Below are 15,072 nucleotides of genomic sequence, written 5' to 3' on the forward strand. Positions count from 1 at the left end.
TGGACTGAACAATAATCTGTTTACTGTGATCATTCGACTGACTATTGGCAGATATTTACAGTGATTACTGGAGCAAAAATGATGAGGTATTTGGACTGCCGATTGAAATTGAAATATTTCGATATTTCCCCCTGAGTATAAGACTGAAGCACGAAGAGATATTTTCTCTGATTATTGCACAGAATAATGAAGTGATATTTCAGAGATCATTAAACTGGATAGTAATTAGATATTTACCGTGTTTATTGGGCTTTGAATAATTTGGTATTTACTGAGTAATGGACTGAACAAAAATTTGCAATTTATTACGATTGATGAAGTGCAACATAATAACAGATGTACTGTGATTATTGGACTGTGGAATATTTAGTGTGATTATTCGACTGAATACCATTTATGTATTTACTGTGTGTTTTGGATTGACAATCATTAGATTTATGAATGGAAAATAATTAGATATTTCCTGTAATTATTCGACAGAACAGTAATTGGTTGTTTGCTCTGTTTAGTAGACTGAATGACAATTAGATATTTAACTGCATTATGGCCAAGGTGGGAGTAATGCACTGTTAATTCAGTCCCACTTCTCCACAGGTCACAGCATATCAATAAAGTTTCCCACCTTGCGAAGAATAGCCAAATTAGACACTCTGTTTGTCCCCCTGAATAATGCACATCGACAAGGTTTCTTTAAACAACAACATTAACTATTTATTAGAAAAGAAATAATATGTTTTAATTACTAATGAGATAAATCTATATATGTATGTAAAGCTCTTTAGTTCCTTAGTCCTCATGCATGCACACATAAATTTTTAAAAAACGGTTAACAGGGAAAAAAGATTTTTGGTTTACAGCTGTTTCTTAGAAATAGAAAGAATAATAACAATAAATCAGTTCGGCACGTTCTGGTAGGAAATCTTCGGTTGGGTGAGGTGTCCCAGAGTCGAATAATTAGATGCCACTTGCAGTCTCTCCAGGTGAGGTTGATGAACAGTCTTTGATGGGTAGGTGTTTAAGGCAATTCAACTACAGCAGACATTGCACTGGTGTGTAGCAACTGATCTGCTAAGGACTCACAGCAGCAACACAGCAGTAGAAGATTTATTTGTTCAGGTTCCAGGATTTCCCAAAACACAGGAGGCAACAAGGATCTCACTGGTTGCAGAAATTCTTCAGAGACAGGAGGCAATAGGAATCTGCGACCTTTCAAATGCAAGCTTTCTTTTCAAGAGATGTAAGTCTCCCTTACAGCGAGAGGTGTTTTTCTGGGTCTCCAGGCTGGTTATGTCTGAGTTTCAAAGATGCCTGCTCTTTGTCCAATTTATTGGTTTTTAAGAGTCCAAAGTGAAAGCAAAAAAGCCCTCCTGAGCTGATCATGTGACCACACAAAGTGTCTCCACTGTCCTTTAAAGTGTTGCTCAGAGGAGGTCAAAACCCCTGGCTGTTTCCTTGAAACTGCTTGCTTTCTTGCATACAAAGTCAACATCCAAAAATTCCAGCTAGATGCAGGTGTCTAAATCTATTGAAGATCCTTTTTTCAGTTTTTAAACACACAGAAGTCTAAGATTTTAGTACAAAAAAGAAACCTTTTGCAACAACTGTGATTATTAGACTGAAAAATAGAAACATAGAAAATAGGAGCAGGAGTAGGCCATTCAGCCCTTCGAGCCTGCTCCGCCATTCATTATGATGAACAATAGGAGGATACTGAGAGGTGTGGAGGAAATGAGGCCCCTTGGAGTGAATGTCCACAGGCCCGTGAAGGTAGCAGGACAGGTCGATAAGGTGGTTAAGAAGGCATATGGAATCCTTTAATAATAATAAATACAAAAGCAAAATACTGCAGATGCTGGAAATCTGAAATAAAAACAAGAAACGCTGGAAATACTCAGCAGGTACAGAGGAAATTTATGAGAATGTTGCCAGGAGTGGGAAATTGCAGCAATGAGGAAAGATTGGATAGATTGGGGTTGTTCTCATTGGAACAGAGAAGGCTGAGGGGAGATTTGGTTGAGATGTACAAAATTGTGGGAGGCCTGGCTAAAGTGGAGGTGAAGGGCCTATTCACCTCAGCAGAGAGCTCAGTGACTAGGGGGCATAGATTTAAAATGACTGGTGGAAGGATTAGAGGGAAGATGAGGAAAAAGGTTTTCACCCAGAGGGCGGTGGGGGTCTGGAACTCACTGCCTGAAAGGGCAGAAAGGGTAGTTGAGGCAGATGCCCTCAACTCATTTAAAAGGAGTCTGGATATGCACCTCAAGTACCATAATCTGCAGGGCTACGGACCAAATGCTGGAAAGTGGGATTCGGCTGGGTGGCTCTTTTTTTCAGCCAGCACGGAAAAAATGGGCCAAGTGGACTCTTTCTGTGCCATAACTTGCTCTGATTCTATGTTTCTAACATTAATTTGATCATTGTGATTATTGGACTGAGCAAGAACGAGTTACTTATTGTGATTATTTTTCTGACAATAGTTCTTAACATTTTCTGTGATTAGTGGGATGGACAATAATTTTATTTTATTTAGAGATACAGCACTGAAACAGGCCCTTTGGCCCACCAAGTCTGTGCCGACCAAGAACCACCCATTTATACTAACCCTACATTAATCCCTTATTCCCGACCACCTACCTCCACTCGGAGCAATTGACAATGGCCAATTTATTGATCACCTGCAAGTCTTTGGCAGTGGGAGGAAACTGGAGCGCCCGGCAAAAACCCATGCGATCACAGGGAAAACTTGCAAACTACGCACAGGCAGTACCCAGAATCGAACTCGGGTTCCTGGAGTTGTGAGGTCGCGGTGCTAACCACTGCACCACTGTGCTGCCCCATTAGATAAGTAGATATTTACTGTAGTTATTCAATTTGTACTGATTACATATTTAATATGACTATTGAGATTATTGAACTGAACAATAATTAGGCACTCGCTGTGCCTCCTGGACCAATAAATAATTGCATATTTACTGTAATAAACAATAATCAGACGTTCACAATAATGTTTTTGGTTTATTCTTGTGAAGTGAGCATCACAGGCAAGGCCAGCATTTATTGACCATTCCTAATTGCCCTTGAGAAAGGTGGTGGTGAGGTGAGTCCATGTGGCGTGGGGACACCCACAGTGCTCTTTTCTGTAGTGGTTCGATACAACTGCGTGACAGTTAAGAGTCAGCCACATCGCTGTGGGTCCGGAGTCACATGTAGGCCAGACCAGGTACAGATGGCAGATTACCTTCCCTGAAGGACATTAGTGAACCGGGTGGGTTTTTAATGACAATTTTATAATCATTACTAATGAGACTGGCACTTTATTACAGATTAATTAAATAATTGAGCTCAAATTCCCTGAGCTGCCCTGGTGGGGATTGAATTCAAAGACTGAATTTTATGTTACGGCATCAGCCCGCAGATGCGGGGCTTTACTCTGCGGAGCCGCCACAATATTAAATGCGGCAGCTCATTTACATGGCCGCGCCTACCCCCCACCCCCAACCCCTGATGACGTGGAGGGGGCGAGTGGTTCACCCCAGCAATAGCGTCTGGTGCCATTTTTAAGGCCTTCCATTTTGTATAAACATTTAAAGCTGCCTGCATTGTGAATGTTAATAAAAAATTAAATAAATGTTTCTATCCCCTCTCCCACACCTCCCTCCCCCCCACCCCCACAACAACCAGACAGTTCATTTCTTGCCCTCTGTCCCCCAAAATACTTGTGAAACTGACCTTTCGACCCCCCCCAAGGTTCACAAACTTCTATCTTTAACCCTGCCCACAATCCCCTGCACCAATCATATTAGTATGACCCCGCTTTCCCCACAACTTCCCCCAACCCAGCACTGAAATACTTACCTCTTCCCCTCCCCCACTCCCCACCAGTGTCCTGCATCGGATCTCCGGAGATCCGAAGACGCGGGAGTGCCGGCCGCAGCCACCAGTATGGCACCGGAAGGGATGGTGAGAGCAGGTAGTTATTTGATTCATTCATTTGCATGTTTTTGATTATGGAAATGCTGTTCCCGTCGCCGAATGGTGGGCAGGCCGCCACAAGGCCTTGCTGCCACCGGCAATATGGGGTTGGGCCTTCCTAGGGTCGAGGCCCATCGTGGGCCTCTGCTGGAACCATTTACCAGGGTCCTCCTGCCCAGAGCCCCGATGTCTGGGTGACCTGTAAAATCCAGCCTCTGGAGTATTGTATTAGGTCTCTGAATTATTACTCTAGTAATGTTATCGCTCTGCTACTGTCATTTTAAACAGACTCCAGAAGCTGGCTGAGCGTATCTACCCTGAGGCACAGTGTGGCTTTCGAGCAGAGAGATCCACCATTGACATACTGTTCTCCCTTCGCCAGCTACAGGAGAAATGCCGTGAACAACAGATGCCCCTCTATGTTACTTTCATTGATCTCACCAAAGCCTTTGACCTGGTCAGCAGACGTGCTCTCTTCAAACTACTAGAAAAGATTGGATGTCCACCAAAGCTACTAAGTATCATCACCTCATTCCATGACAATATGAAAGGCACAATTCAGCATAGCGGCGTCTCATCAGACCCCTTTCCTATCCTGAGTGGCGTGAAACAGGGCTGTGTTCTCGCACCTACACTGTTTGGGATCTTCTTCTCCCTGCTGCTCTCACATGCGTTCAAGTCTTCAGAAGAAGGAATTTTCCTCCACACAAAATCAGATGGTAGATTGTTCAACAAGAGTGGCGCAGTGGTTAGCACCGCAGCCTCACAGCCCCAGCAACCCGGGTTCGATTCTGGGTACTGCCTGTGTGGAGTTTGCAAGTTCTCCCTGTGACCGCATGGGTTTCTGCCGGGTGCTCTGGTTTCCTCCCACAGCCAAAGACTTGCAGGTTGATAGGTAAATTGGCCATTGTAAATTGCCCCTAGTGTAGGTAGGTGGTAGGAGAATTATGGGGATGTGGTAGAGAATATGGGATTAATGTAGGATTAGTATAAATGGGTGGTTGATGGTCGGCACAGGCGTGTGGGCCGAAGGGCCTGTTTCACTGCTGTATCTCTAAAACAAAACAAAAACCTTGCCCGTCTTAGAGCGAAGACCAAAGTACGGAAAGTCCTCATCAGGGAACTCCTCTTTGCTGATGATGCTGCATTAACATCCCACACTGAAGAGTGTCTGCAGAGACTCATTGACAGGATTGCGGCTGTCTGCAATGAATTTGGCCTAACCATCAGCCTCAAGAAAACAAACGTCATGGGACATGACGTCAGAAATGATCCATCCATCAATATTGGTGACCATGCTTTGGAAGTGGTTCAAGAGTTAACCTACCTGGGTTCAACTATCACCAGTAACCTGTCTCTCGATGCAGAAATCAACAAGCACATGGGAAAGGCGTCCGCTGCTATATCCAGACTGGCCAAGAGAGTTTGGGAAAATGGCGCACTGACATGGAACACAAAAGTCCGAGTGTATCAGGCCTGTGTCCTCAGTACCTTGCTCTATGGCAGCGAGGCCTGGACAACGTACGTCAGCCAAGAGCGACGTCTCAACTCATTCCATCATCACTGCCTCCGGTGAATCCTTGGCATCAGGTGGCAGGACCGCATCCCCAATGCAGAATTCCCCAAGGCAGCCAACATCTCCAATATATACACCCTACTGAGTCAGCGGCGCTTGAGATGGCTTGGCCATGTGAGCCGCATGGAAGATGGCAGGATCCCCAAGGACACATTGTACAGCGAGCTCGTCACTGGTATCAGACCCACCAGCCGTCCATGTCTCCGCTTTAAAGACGTCTGAAAACGCGACATGAAGTCCTGTGACATTGATCACAAGTCGTGGGAGTCAGTTGCCAGCGATCGCCAGAGCTGGCGGGCAACCATAAAGGCGGGGTTAAAGAGTGGCGAGTCAAAGAGACTTAACAGTTGGCAGGAAGAAAGACAGAAGCATAAGGGGAGAGCCAACTGTGTAACAGCCCCGATAACCAATTTTATCTGCAGCACCTGTGGAAGAGTCTGTCACTCTAGAATTGGCCTTTATAGCCACTCCAGGCGCTGCTTCACAAAGCACTGAGCACCTTCAGGCGCTTACCCATTGTCTCTCGAGACAAGGAGGCCAAAGAAGATCCTACCGTCCCCTTGGTTTGAGCAACAACTTGTCATTTCATGCCTTTGTTGTAGTGCTAAAATGAAAAGATTTACTGTGTTTATTGGATGGAACAATAATTAGCTATTTACTGTGATTATTGAACTGAGCAGTAATTTGATGATAATGATGTTTATTTTACTTAACAATAATTGTAAATTCACTCTGATTATTGGGCTGAATAATATTTAGAGAAATTGTGTGATTATCCGACTGAGAATAGTTAGATATTTCATTATAGAACTCATTATAGAACTGAACAATAATGAAATAATTACTTTGATTATAAAGGGAATAGGATCCTAGGAAGTACGGAGGGTCAGAGGGACAGGAGGTTTGGAGGGGATTTGAGGAAAAAAAATTTCACCCAGAGGATGGTTGGAATCTGGAACGCACTACCTGAAGATGTGGTAGAGGCAGGAACCCTCACAACATTTCAGAAGTGTTCAGATAAGCTCTTGAAACGCCATAGCCGACAAGGCTATGGGCCAAGTGCTGGAAAATGGGATTAGAATAGTTCAGTGCTTGATGGCCAGCACAGACACGATGGGCCAAAGGGCCTGTTTCTGTGCTGTATAACTCTATGACTCTCTGATTATTGGACTGTCGATAGTTATATATCTAATCTTATTATTGAAGTGAGCAATAATTAGATATTTTCAAAGTGGTTTGGACTGATAAAAATTGGGTATTTACTGTAACTAGTGTACTGAATAATGAATGTATAGCTACAGAAATTCATGGAATGAAAATTAATTTAAAAATTTACTGTGATTATTTGAACAACAATAATTAGATATTTGAGTATTGCTGAAAATAGAGATTTTATCAAAACTTTTCATCTTGCACTCATCAGGACAATCTGAAAGAATACCACTGTCAGGAGAAGCAGCAACTTTATAATGTACGAGAAAAGGGTGTTGATTGGTTGGTAAGTGAACTCTGATTGGTAGAGGTGTTGCCATGGAGAATGCACCAGTTTATGGCGACTGACTGTTAACTGTGAAGCTTTGTTTGAAATTTAAACCAGGCAGCTTGGCTCTGATTGGTCAAGGCATTGCCCTGAGGAATGAAGCAACGAATGGCTGTCACTTATTTTGTTTAGCTGAAACAGGCGCAATGTGTGTACATATTCTTTCAGTCTGCAAAGACAGGCTTTGTATCTTAATGTATGTAGCTTCCAGTACGCACAAATTAGATATTTCATGTTGTTTTTGGACTGAACAATAAATAGATATGTATGTTGATAATGGGAATTATAATCTTCGGTAATTACTCTGCTTATTGAATGGAACAATAACTAGAAAATGACTGTGTGGTTATTGAAGTGAACATTAATTGATCTGACAATCTCTAGCTATTTGCAGAAACCTTTGACTTGAGCCCAATTTAGAATTTAACAATGACTATTGACGGGAACAATAATTTCTACTCTGTATATTGGACTGGCAAGTGGTAGATATTTCCTGATTGGAGCAAAAATAACTCGATATTTACTCTGATTATCGGATTGCTGTGAATTAGACATCTCCTATGATTATAAGATTGAAAAATCAGGAGACGTTTTCCTTGATTATTGCATGGAACACTGAGCTCTCGGAACATAGGAACAGGAGCAGGCCATTCAGCCCCTCGAGCCTGTCCCGCCATTCAATGAGATCATGGCTGATCCATGGCCTAACTCCATATACCTGCCTTGGGCCCATATCCCTTAACATCTTTGCTTAACAAAAATCTATCTACCTCAGATTTAAAATTAACAACTGTTCTAGCTTCAACAGTTGTTTGTGGGAGAGAGCTCCAAACCTCTACCACCCTTTGCGTGAAGAAGTGCTTCCTAACATCTCTCCTGAACGGTCCGGTCCTAATTTTTAGACTATTCCCCCCAGTTTTAGAATCTCCAACCAGTGGAAATAGTTTATCTTTATCTAGCCTGTCTTTTCCTGTTAATATCTTGAAGACTTCGATCAGATCACCCCTTAACCTTCTAAATTCTAGCGAAAACGGGCCTAATTTGTGTAATCTCTCCTCGTAACTTAACCCCTGTAGTCCAGGTATCATTCTTGTAAACCTACGTAGCACTCCCCCCAAGGCCAATATATCCTTCCTAAGGTGTGGTGCCCAGAACTGCTCACAGTATTCCAAGTGGGGTCTAACCAGGGTTTTGTACAGCTGCAGCATAACCTCTGTGTCTTTCTACTCCAATCCTCTGGATATAAAGGCTAGCATTCCATTAGCCTTTCTGATTATTTTCTGTACTTGCTCATGGCATTTTAAAGATCTATACTCCTGAACCCCCAAGTCTCTTGGGACATCCACTGTACGTAACCTCTTCCCATTTAAAAATGAACCCTGCTCTATCCTTTTTTGGTCCAGAATGGATAAACACACACTTGCCCGCATTGAAATCCATCTGCCACAGTTTTTCCCACTCATCTGGTCTGTCAATATCTCTTTGCAATTTTGTGCTATCGTCTAGACTGTCTACAATGCCGCCTAACTGAGTTATGACTGAGATCATTCAACTGAGTAATAATTAGATCTTTATTGTAAATATTGGACTATCAATACTTTGGTATTTACAGTGATTATTGGACCTAAAATAATTTGAAATTTACTGTGATTGTTTGGCTGAACAATAATTACATATGTTATTAGCAATTAGTAATTAGCAATTTACCGTGATTATTTCACCGTGCAATAATTAGATATTTACTGTGATTTTGGATTCACTTTTCTCAGCTATTTACTTTGATTATTTGCTTCAACACAATTTACATATTTGCTGTGACTACTGTACTGTACAATAATTAGTAGTTTCATGTTTTTTGCCTAAATTTATCATATTTGCTGCGAGTATTCAATTGAATAATAATATTTACTGTGAGTAAAGCCTGTGTCCTCAGTACCTTGCTCTACGGCAGCGAGGCCTGGACAACGTATGTCAGCCAAGAGCAACGTCTCAATTCATTCCATCTTCGCTGCCTCCGGAGAATACTTGGCATCGGGTGGCAGGACCGTATCTCCAACACAGAAGTCCTCGAGGTGGCCAACATCCCCAGCATATACACCCGACTGAGCCAGCGGCGCTTGGGATGGCTTGGCCATGTGAGCCGCATGGAAGATGGCGGGATCCCCAAGGACGCATTGTGCAGCGAGCTCGCCACTGGTATCAGACCCACCAGCCGTCCATGTCTCCGCTTTAAAGACGTCTGCAAATGTGAGAAGAAGTCCTGTGACATTGATCACAAGTCGTGGGAGTCAGCTGCCGGTGATCGCCAGAGCTGGCGGGCAGCCATAAAGGCGGGGCTAAAGTGTGGCAAGTTGAAGAGACTTAGCAGTTGGCAGGAAAAAAGACAGAGGTGCAAGGGGAGAGCCAACTGTGTAACAGCCCCGACAACCAATTTTTCTGCAGCACCTGTGGAAGAGTCTGTCACTCTAGAATTGGCCTTTATAGCCACTCCAGGCACTGCTTCACAAACCACTGACCACCTCCAGGCGCTTACCCATTGTCTCTCAAGACAAGGAGGCCAAACAAGATTATTGATCTGAACATTAATTAGAAAAGAACTGTAATTATTGGACTGAATAATAATTAGATATTTACCCTGGTTATTGTTAGAACAATAATCAGATGTTTGCTGTGTTTAATGGACTGTACAGCCAACGAAATCGGAACTCAGTGATGCCATTGATTCTTTAGGCAGCGGAAAAGTCCCTGGGAAGGACAGCATTACTCCTGAAATAATCAAGAGTGCCAAGCCTGCTATACTTTCTGCACTACACGAACTGCTTTGCCTGTGCTGGGACGAGGGAGCAGTACCACAGGACATGCGCGATGCCAATATCATCACCCTCTATAAGAACAAAGGTGACCGCGGTGACTGCAACAACTACCGTGGAATCTCCCTGCTCAGCATAGTGGGGAAAGTCTTCGTTCGTGTCACTTTAAACAGGCTCCAGAAGCTGGCTGAGTGTATCTACCCTGAGGCACAGTGTGGCGTTCGAGCAAAGAAATCCACCATTGACATGCTGTTCTCCCTTCGCCAGCTACAGGAGAAATACCGTGAACAACAGATGCCCCTCTATGTTGCTTTCATTGATCTCACCAAAGCCTTTGACCTGGTCAGCAGACGGGCTCTCTTCAAACTACTAGAAAAGATTGGATGTCCACCAAAGCTACTAAGTATCATCACCTCATTCCATGACAATATGAAAGGCACAATTCAGCATAGCAGCACCTCATCAGACCCCTTTCCTATCCTGAGTGGCGTGAAACAGGGCTGTGTTCTCACACCTACACTGTTTGGGATCTTCTTCTCCCTGCTGCTCTCTCATGTGTTCAAGTCTTCAGAAGAAGGAATTTTCCTCCACACAAGATCAGGTGGCAGGTTATTCAACCTTGCCCGTCTAAAAGCGAAGACCAAAGTACGGAAAGTCCTCATCAGGGAACTCCTCTTTGCTAATGATGCTGCATTAAAATCTTACGCTGAAGAGTGTCTGCAGAGACTCATAGACAGGTTTGCGGCTGCCTGCAATGAATTTGGCCTAACCATCAGCCTCAAGAAAACGAACATCATGGGACAGGACGTCAGAAATGCTCCATCCATCAATATCGGCGACCACGCTCTGGAAGTGGTTCAAGAGTTCACCTACCTCGGCTCAACTATCACCAGTAACCTGTCTCTCGATGCAGAATTAAACAAGCGCATGGGAAAGGCTTCCTCTGCTATGTGCAGACTGTCCAAGAGAGTGTGGGAAAATGGCGCACTGACACAGAACACAGAAGTCCAAGTGTATCAAGCCTGTGTCCTCAGTACCTTGCTCTATGGCAGCGAGGCCTAGACAACGTAAGTCAGCCAAGAGCGACATCTCAATTCATTCCATCTTCGCTGCCTCCGGAGAATCCTTAGCATCAGCTGGCAGGACCATATCTCCAACACAGAAGTCCTCGAGGCGGCCAACATCCCCAGCATATACACTACTGAGTCAACGGCGCTTGAGATGGCTTGGCCATGTGAGCTGCATGGAAGATGGCAGGATCCCCAAGGACACATTGTACAGCGAGCTCGTCACTGGTATCAGACCCACCGGCCGTCCATGTCTCCACTTTAAAGACATCTGCAATCGCGACATGAAGTCCTGTGACTTTGATCACAAGTCGTGGGAGTCAGTTGCCAGCGATCGCCAGAGCTGGCGGGCAACCATAAAGGTGGGGCTAAAGCGTGGCGAGTCGAAAAGACTTAGCAGTTGGCAGGAAAAAAGACAGAAGCGCAAGTAGAGAGCCAACTGTGTAACAGCCCCGACAACCAATTTTAAATGCAGCACCTGTGGAAGAGTCTGTCACTGCAGAATTGGCCTTTATTGGCCAGAATTGACCAGGCACTGCTTCACAAAGCATTGACCACCTCCAGCCACTTACCCATTGTCTCTCGAGACAAGGAGGCCAAAGGAAAAGATATAGTTTGAAATTCGCTCTGAATGAATAATATTTGGCTAAATTGTCTGAATAATGGACTGAGACAAATTAGATGTTTCCTATAATTATTGTGTTACGACACGACCGCTCAAGCCAAAGCCCCCAATCAAAATATATGATTCTGATTGCAATGGGAGCAATGCACTGTGAATTCAGTCCTGTCACTCCACAGATCACATAACATATCACTTTAAACTTTCCAATTAAACAAAACCACAGCCGAATTGAACAATCTATTAACCCCCGAATGAGGCAAACCAAACCAGGTGTCTTTCGATCAACAAATTAACTGTTTATTAGAAAAAAATAAATTCTTAAACACTACTAAGATAAAAACAACATTTAAAAAAATAGGAATAGAAATTAGCATCCTTACAGATTTACACTTCCCGATGAACAATCCACTGATTAAACTCCACTCGCGTTCTTCCAGGATCTGATGAGGAAAGGAAAACAAACTTCTCTTTCTTCCAGCAATTCAGATCAACAAATCACAACCACTTTTAATCGAATCAATCTGGCTTTATAATTTTTCGGGTCAAAAATAGTTACTTTAAATTCTTCCTTCAGTTTAAATTAACAGAGATCTCTGTTCAGGTCACGTTGGCCCAGCTGTCTGTGTGTTAGAACAGTCTGTCTCAGATAAAAAGCCAGTTTAAAATTTAATGTCAACATTGTATATCGGTCCTCAATCTCTGAGTGGCTGTATCCAAGGCAACCAGGATGCATCTTCTGAAACTGGTTGGTTCCTTCTCAGTATGGTTGTATCCAACGTCAACCACAATGCACCTTCTCGGTAACTCCTGAGGCTTGCTTGTTCTTAAAGCAGTACTGATCCTTTGCTGTCTTAAAGACACACCGCATTTTTCCCGGAAAAAAAAATCGGATCATGACAATAGAACTGAACAATATTTAAATATTAAAATAAAAGCAAAATACTGCGGATGCTGGAAATCTGAAATTAAATCAAGAAATGCTGGAACCACTCAGCAGGTCTGGCAGCATCTGTGGAAAGAGAAGCAGAATTAACGTTTCGGATCAGTGACCCTTCTTTGGAACTGACAAATATTAGAAATGTCACAGGTTATAAGCAAGTGAGGTGGGGGTGGGGCAAGAGATAACAAAGGAGAAGGTGTTGATTGGACAAGGCCACATGGCTGACCAAAAGGTCATGGAGCAAAAGCAAACAATATGTTAATGGTGTGTTGAAGGACAAAGCATTAGTACAGATTAAGTGTTCATGCACTGAATATTGAACAGCAGCAAGTGCAAACATGAAAAAAACCGTGGGTAAGCAAACTGAACAAACTAAGATGAAACGAAATAAATGCAAAAAAAAAGATTGTAAAGAATGTAAAAAAGAAAAAAAGAAAAAATAACTAAAAATGAAAGTAAAATGGGGGGCTGTCATGCTGTGAAATTATTGAACTCAATGTTCAGTCCGGCAGGCTGTAGTGTGCCTAATCGGTAGATGAGATGCTGTTCCTCGAGCTTGCGTTGATATTTAAATATTTACTTTGATTATTGGACTGACAATAGTTATACATTTAATGTTGGTATTAAAGTGATATTTTCAAAGTGGTTTGAATTTATAATAGTTAGATGTTCACTGTCATTAGTGGACTGAATAATTAAAACATAGTTGTTGCGATTCATGAAATGAATAATAATTATATGTTTACTGTGACTGTTAGAGTGACAATAATTAGATATTTCATGTTATTTCTTGTCCGGGCAATAATTAGATATGTAGCATGATAATTGGGCTTATAATTTTAAATATTTACTATGCTTATTGAACTGAACATTAATTGATCTTACAATTCTTAGATATTGACAATGATCTTTGAACTGAACACAATGTATAAATTAACTGTGATTATTGCACCGAACACGAATTCGGTTTTTACTCTGTATATTGAACTGACAATTGGTAGATATTTATGGTGATGATTGGAGCAAAAATGATCAGATATTCACCCTGACGATTGGATTGATGGGAAAAAAGAAAGTTCCTGTGATTATAAGAATGAAAAATAAGGAGATGGTTTCCTTAACGATTGCACGGAACTCTGACTTGTTATTGCTGAGAGCATTTAACCAAATAATAATTAGATACTGACTGTGATTACTGGCCCGTCAATAATTTGATATTTACACTCATTATTGGATCGAATATAATTTGAAATTTACTGTGATTGCTGGCCTGAATAATAATCACATATTTTACTGTAATTATTCGATCGAACAGTAATTAGCAATTTACTGTAATTATTCCACATGCAACAATTGGATATTTACGGTGATTTTGGATTGAAATTTCTTCACTATTTAGAGTCGTACAGCATTGAAACAGGCCCTTCGGCCCACCGCGTCCATGCCGACCATGATGCCTACCGATATTAATCCCACCTGCCCGCATTAATTCCATATCCCTCTATGCCTTGCTCATTCAAGTATTTACGATGATTATTTGATTGAACACTATTTAGATGTTTACTGTGACTATTGGACTGAACAATAATTAGTAATTTCATGTTTTATTGCAGAAATATATCCTATTTGATGCAAGTATTTGATTAAATAATAATATTTACTGTGATGAGGGAACAGAACAATAATTATAAAAGCCGTTTGAATGTTTAATAAATGTTCACAGTAATCAGTGGACTGAACAATTAAAATGCACTTATTATGATTCATGGAATGGACAATAATTACATATTTACTGTGACTATTGGATTGATAATAATTATATATTTTATGTTAATTTTGGACCGGACAATATTTAAGTATGTACTTTGGTAATTGGGCTTACAATCTCAAATATTTACTGTGCTTTATAGACTGAACAATTACAGAGTCATATCGTCATAGAAAGCAATGTAGAGGGGCATCTGTTGTTCACGGCATTTCTCCTGTATCTGACGAAGGGAGAACAGCATGTCAATGGTCGATCTCTCTGCAGGAAAGCCACACTGTGCCTCAGGGTAGACGCGCTCGGCCAGCTTCTGGCTTTGACTTCGTCAGCAGACGTGGTCTCTTCAGACTACTAGAAAAGATTGGATGCCCACCAAAGCTACTAAGTATCATCACCTCATTCCATGACAATATGAAAGGCACAATTCAACATGGTGGCTCCTCCTCAGAGCCCTTTCCTATCCAGAGTGGCGTGAAACAGGGCTGTGTTCTCGCACCCACGCTTTTTGGGATTTTCTTCTCCCTGCTGCTTTCACGTGCGTTCAAGTCCTCTGAAGAAGGAATTTTCCTCCACACAAGATCAGGGGGCAGGTTGTTCAACCTTGCCCGTCTAAGAGCGAAGTCCAAAGTACGGAAAGTCCTCATCAGGGAACTCCTCTTTGCTGACGATGCTGCTTTAACATCTCACACTGAAGAGTGTCTGCAGAGTCTCATCGACAGGTTTGCGGCTGCCTGCAATGAATTTGGCCTAACCATCAGCCTCAAGAAAACAAACATC

The 15,072-nt window shown here is 42.3% G+C and overlaps 1 long non-coding RNA gene across 1 annotated transcript in view; it reads left to right on the forward strand.

The window, feature by feature from the left end:
- LOC137345282 (uncharacterized) overlaps positions 1 to 14,709 on the forward strand; it is a 100,588-nt gene extending 85,879 nt beyond the window's left edge. Inside the window, exons 2-3 of the long non-coding RNA XR_010968554.1 lie at positions 6,972 to 7,046; positions 14,441 to 14,709. This is a non-coding gene — a long non-coding RNA (uncharacterized lncRNA). The remainder of the gene's footprint in view (positions 1 to 6,971; positions 7,047 to 14,440) is intronic.
- Positions 14,710 to 15,072: the final 363 nt, after the last annotated feature.

Source organism: Heterodontus francisci, chromosome 28 (assembly GCF_036365525.1).
Source record: "Heterodontus francisci isolate sHetFra1 chromosome 28, sHetFra1.hap1, whole genome shotgun sequence".
In the NCBI taxonomy this organism is placed as follows: Eukaryota; Metazoa; Chordata; class Chondrichthyes; order Heterodontiformes; family Heterodontidae; genus Heterodontus; species Heterodontus francisci.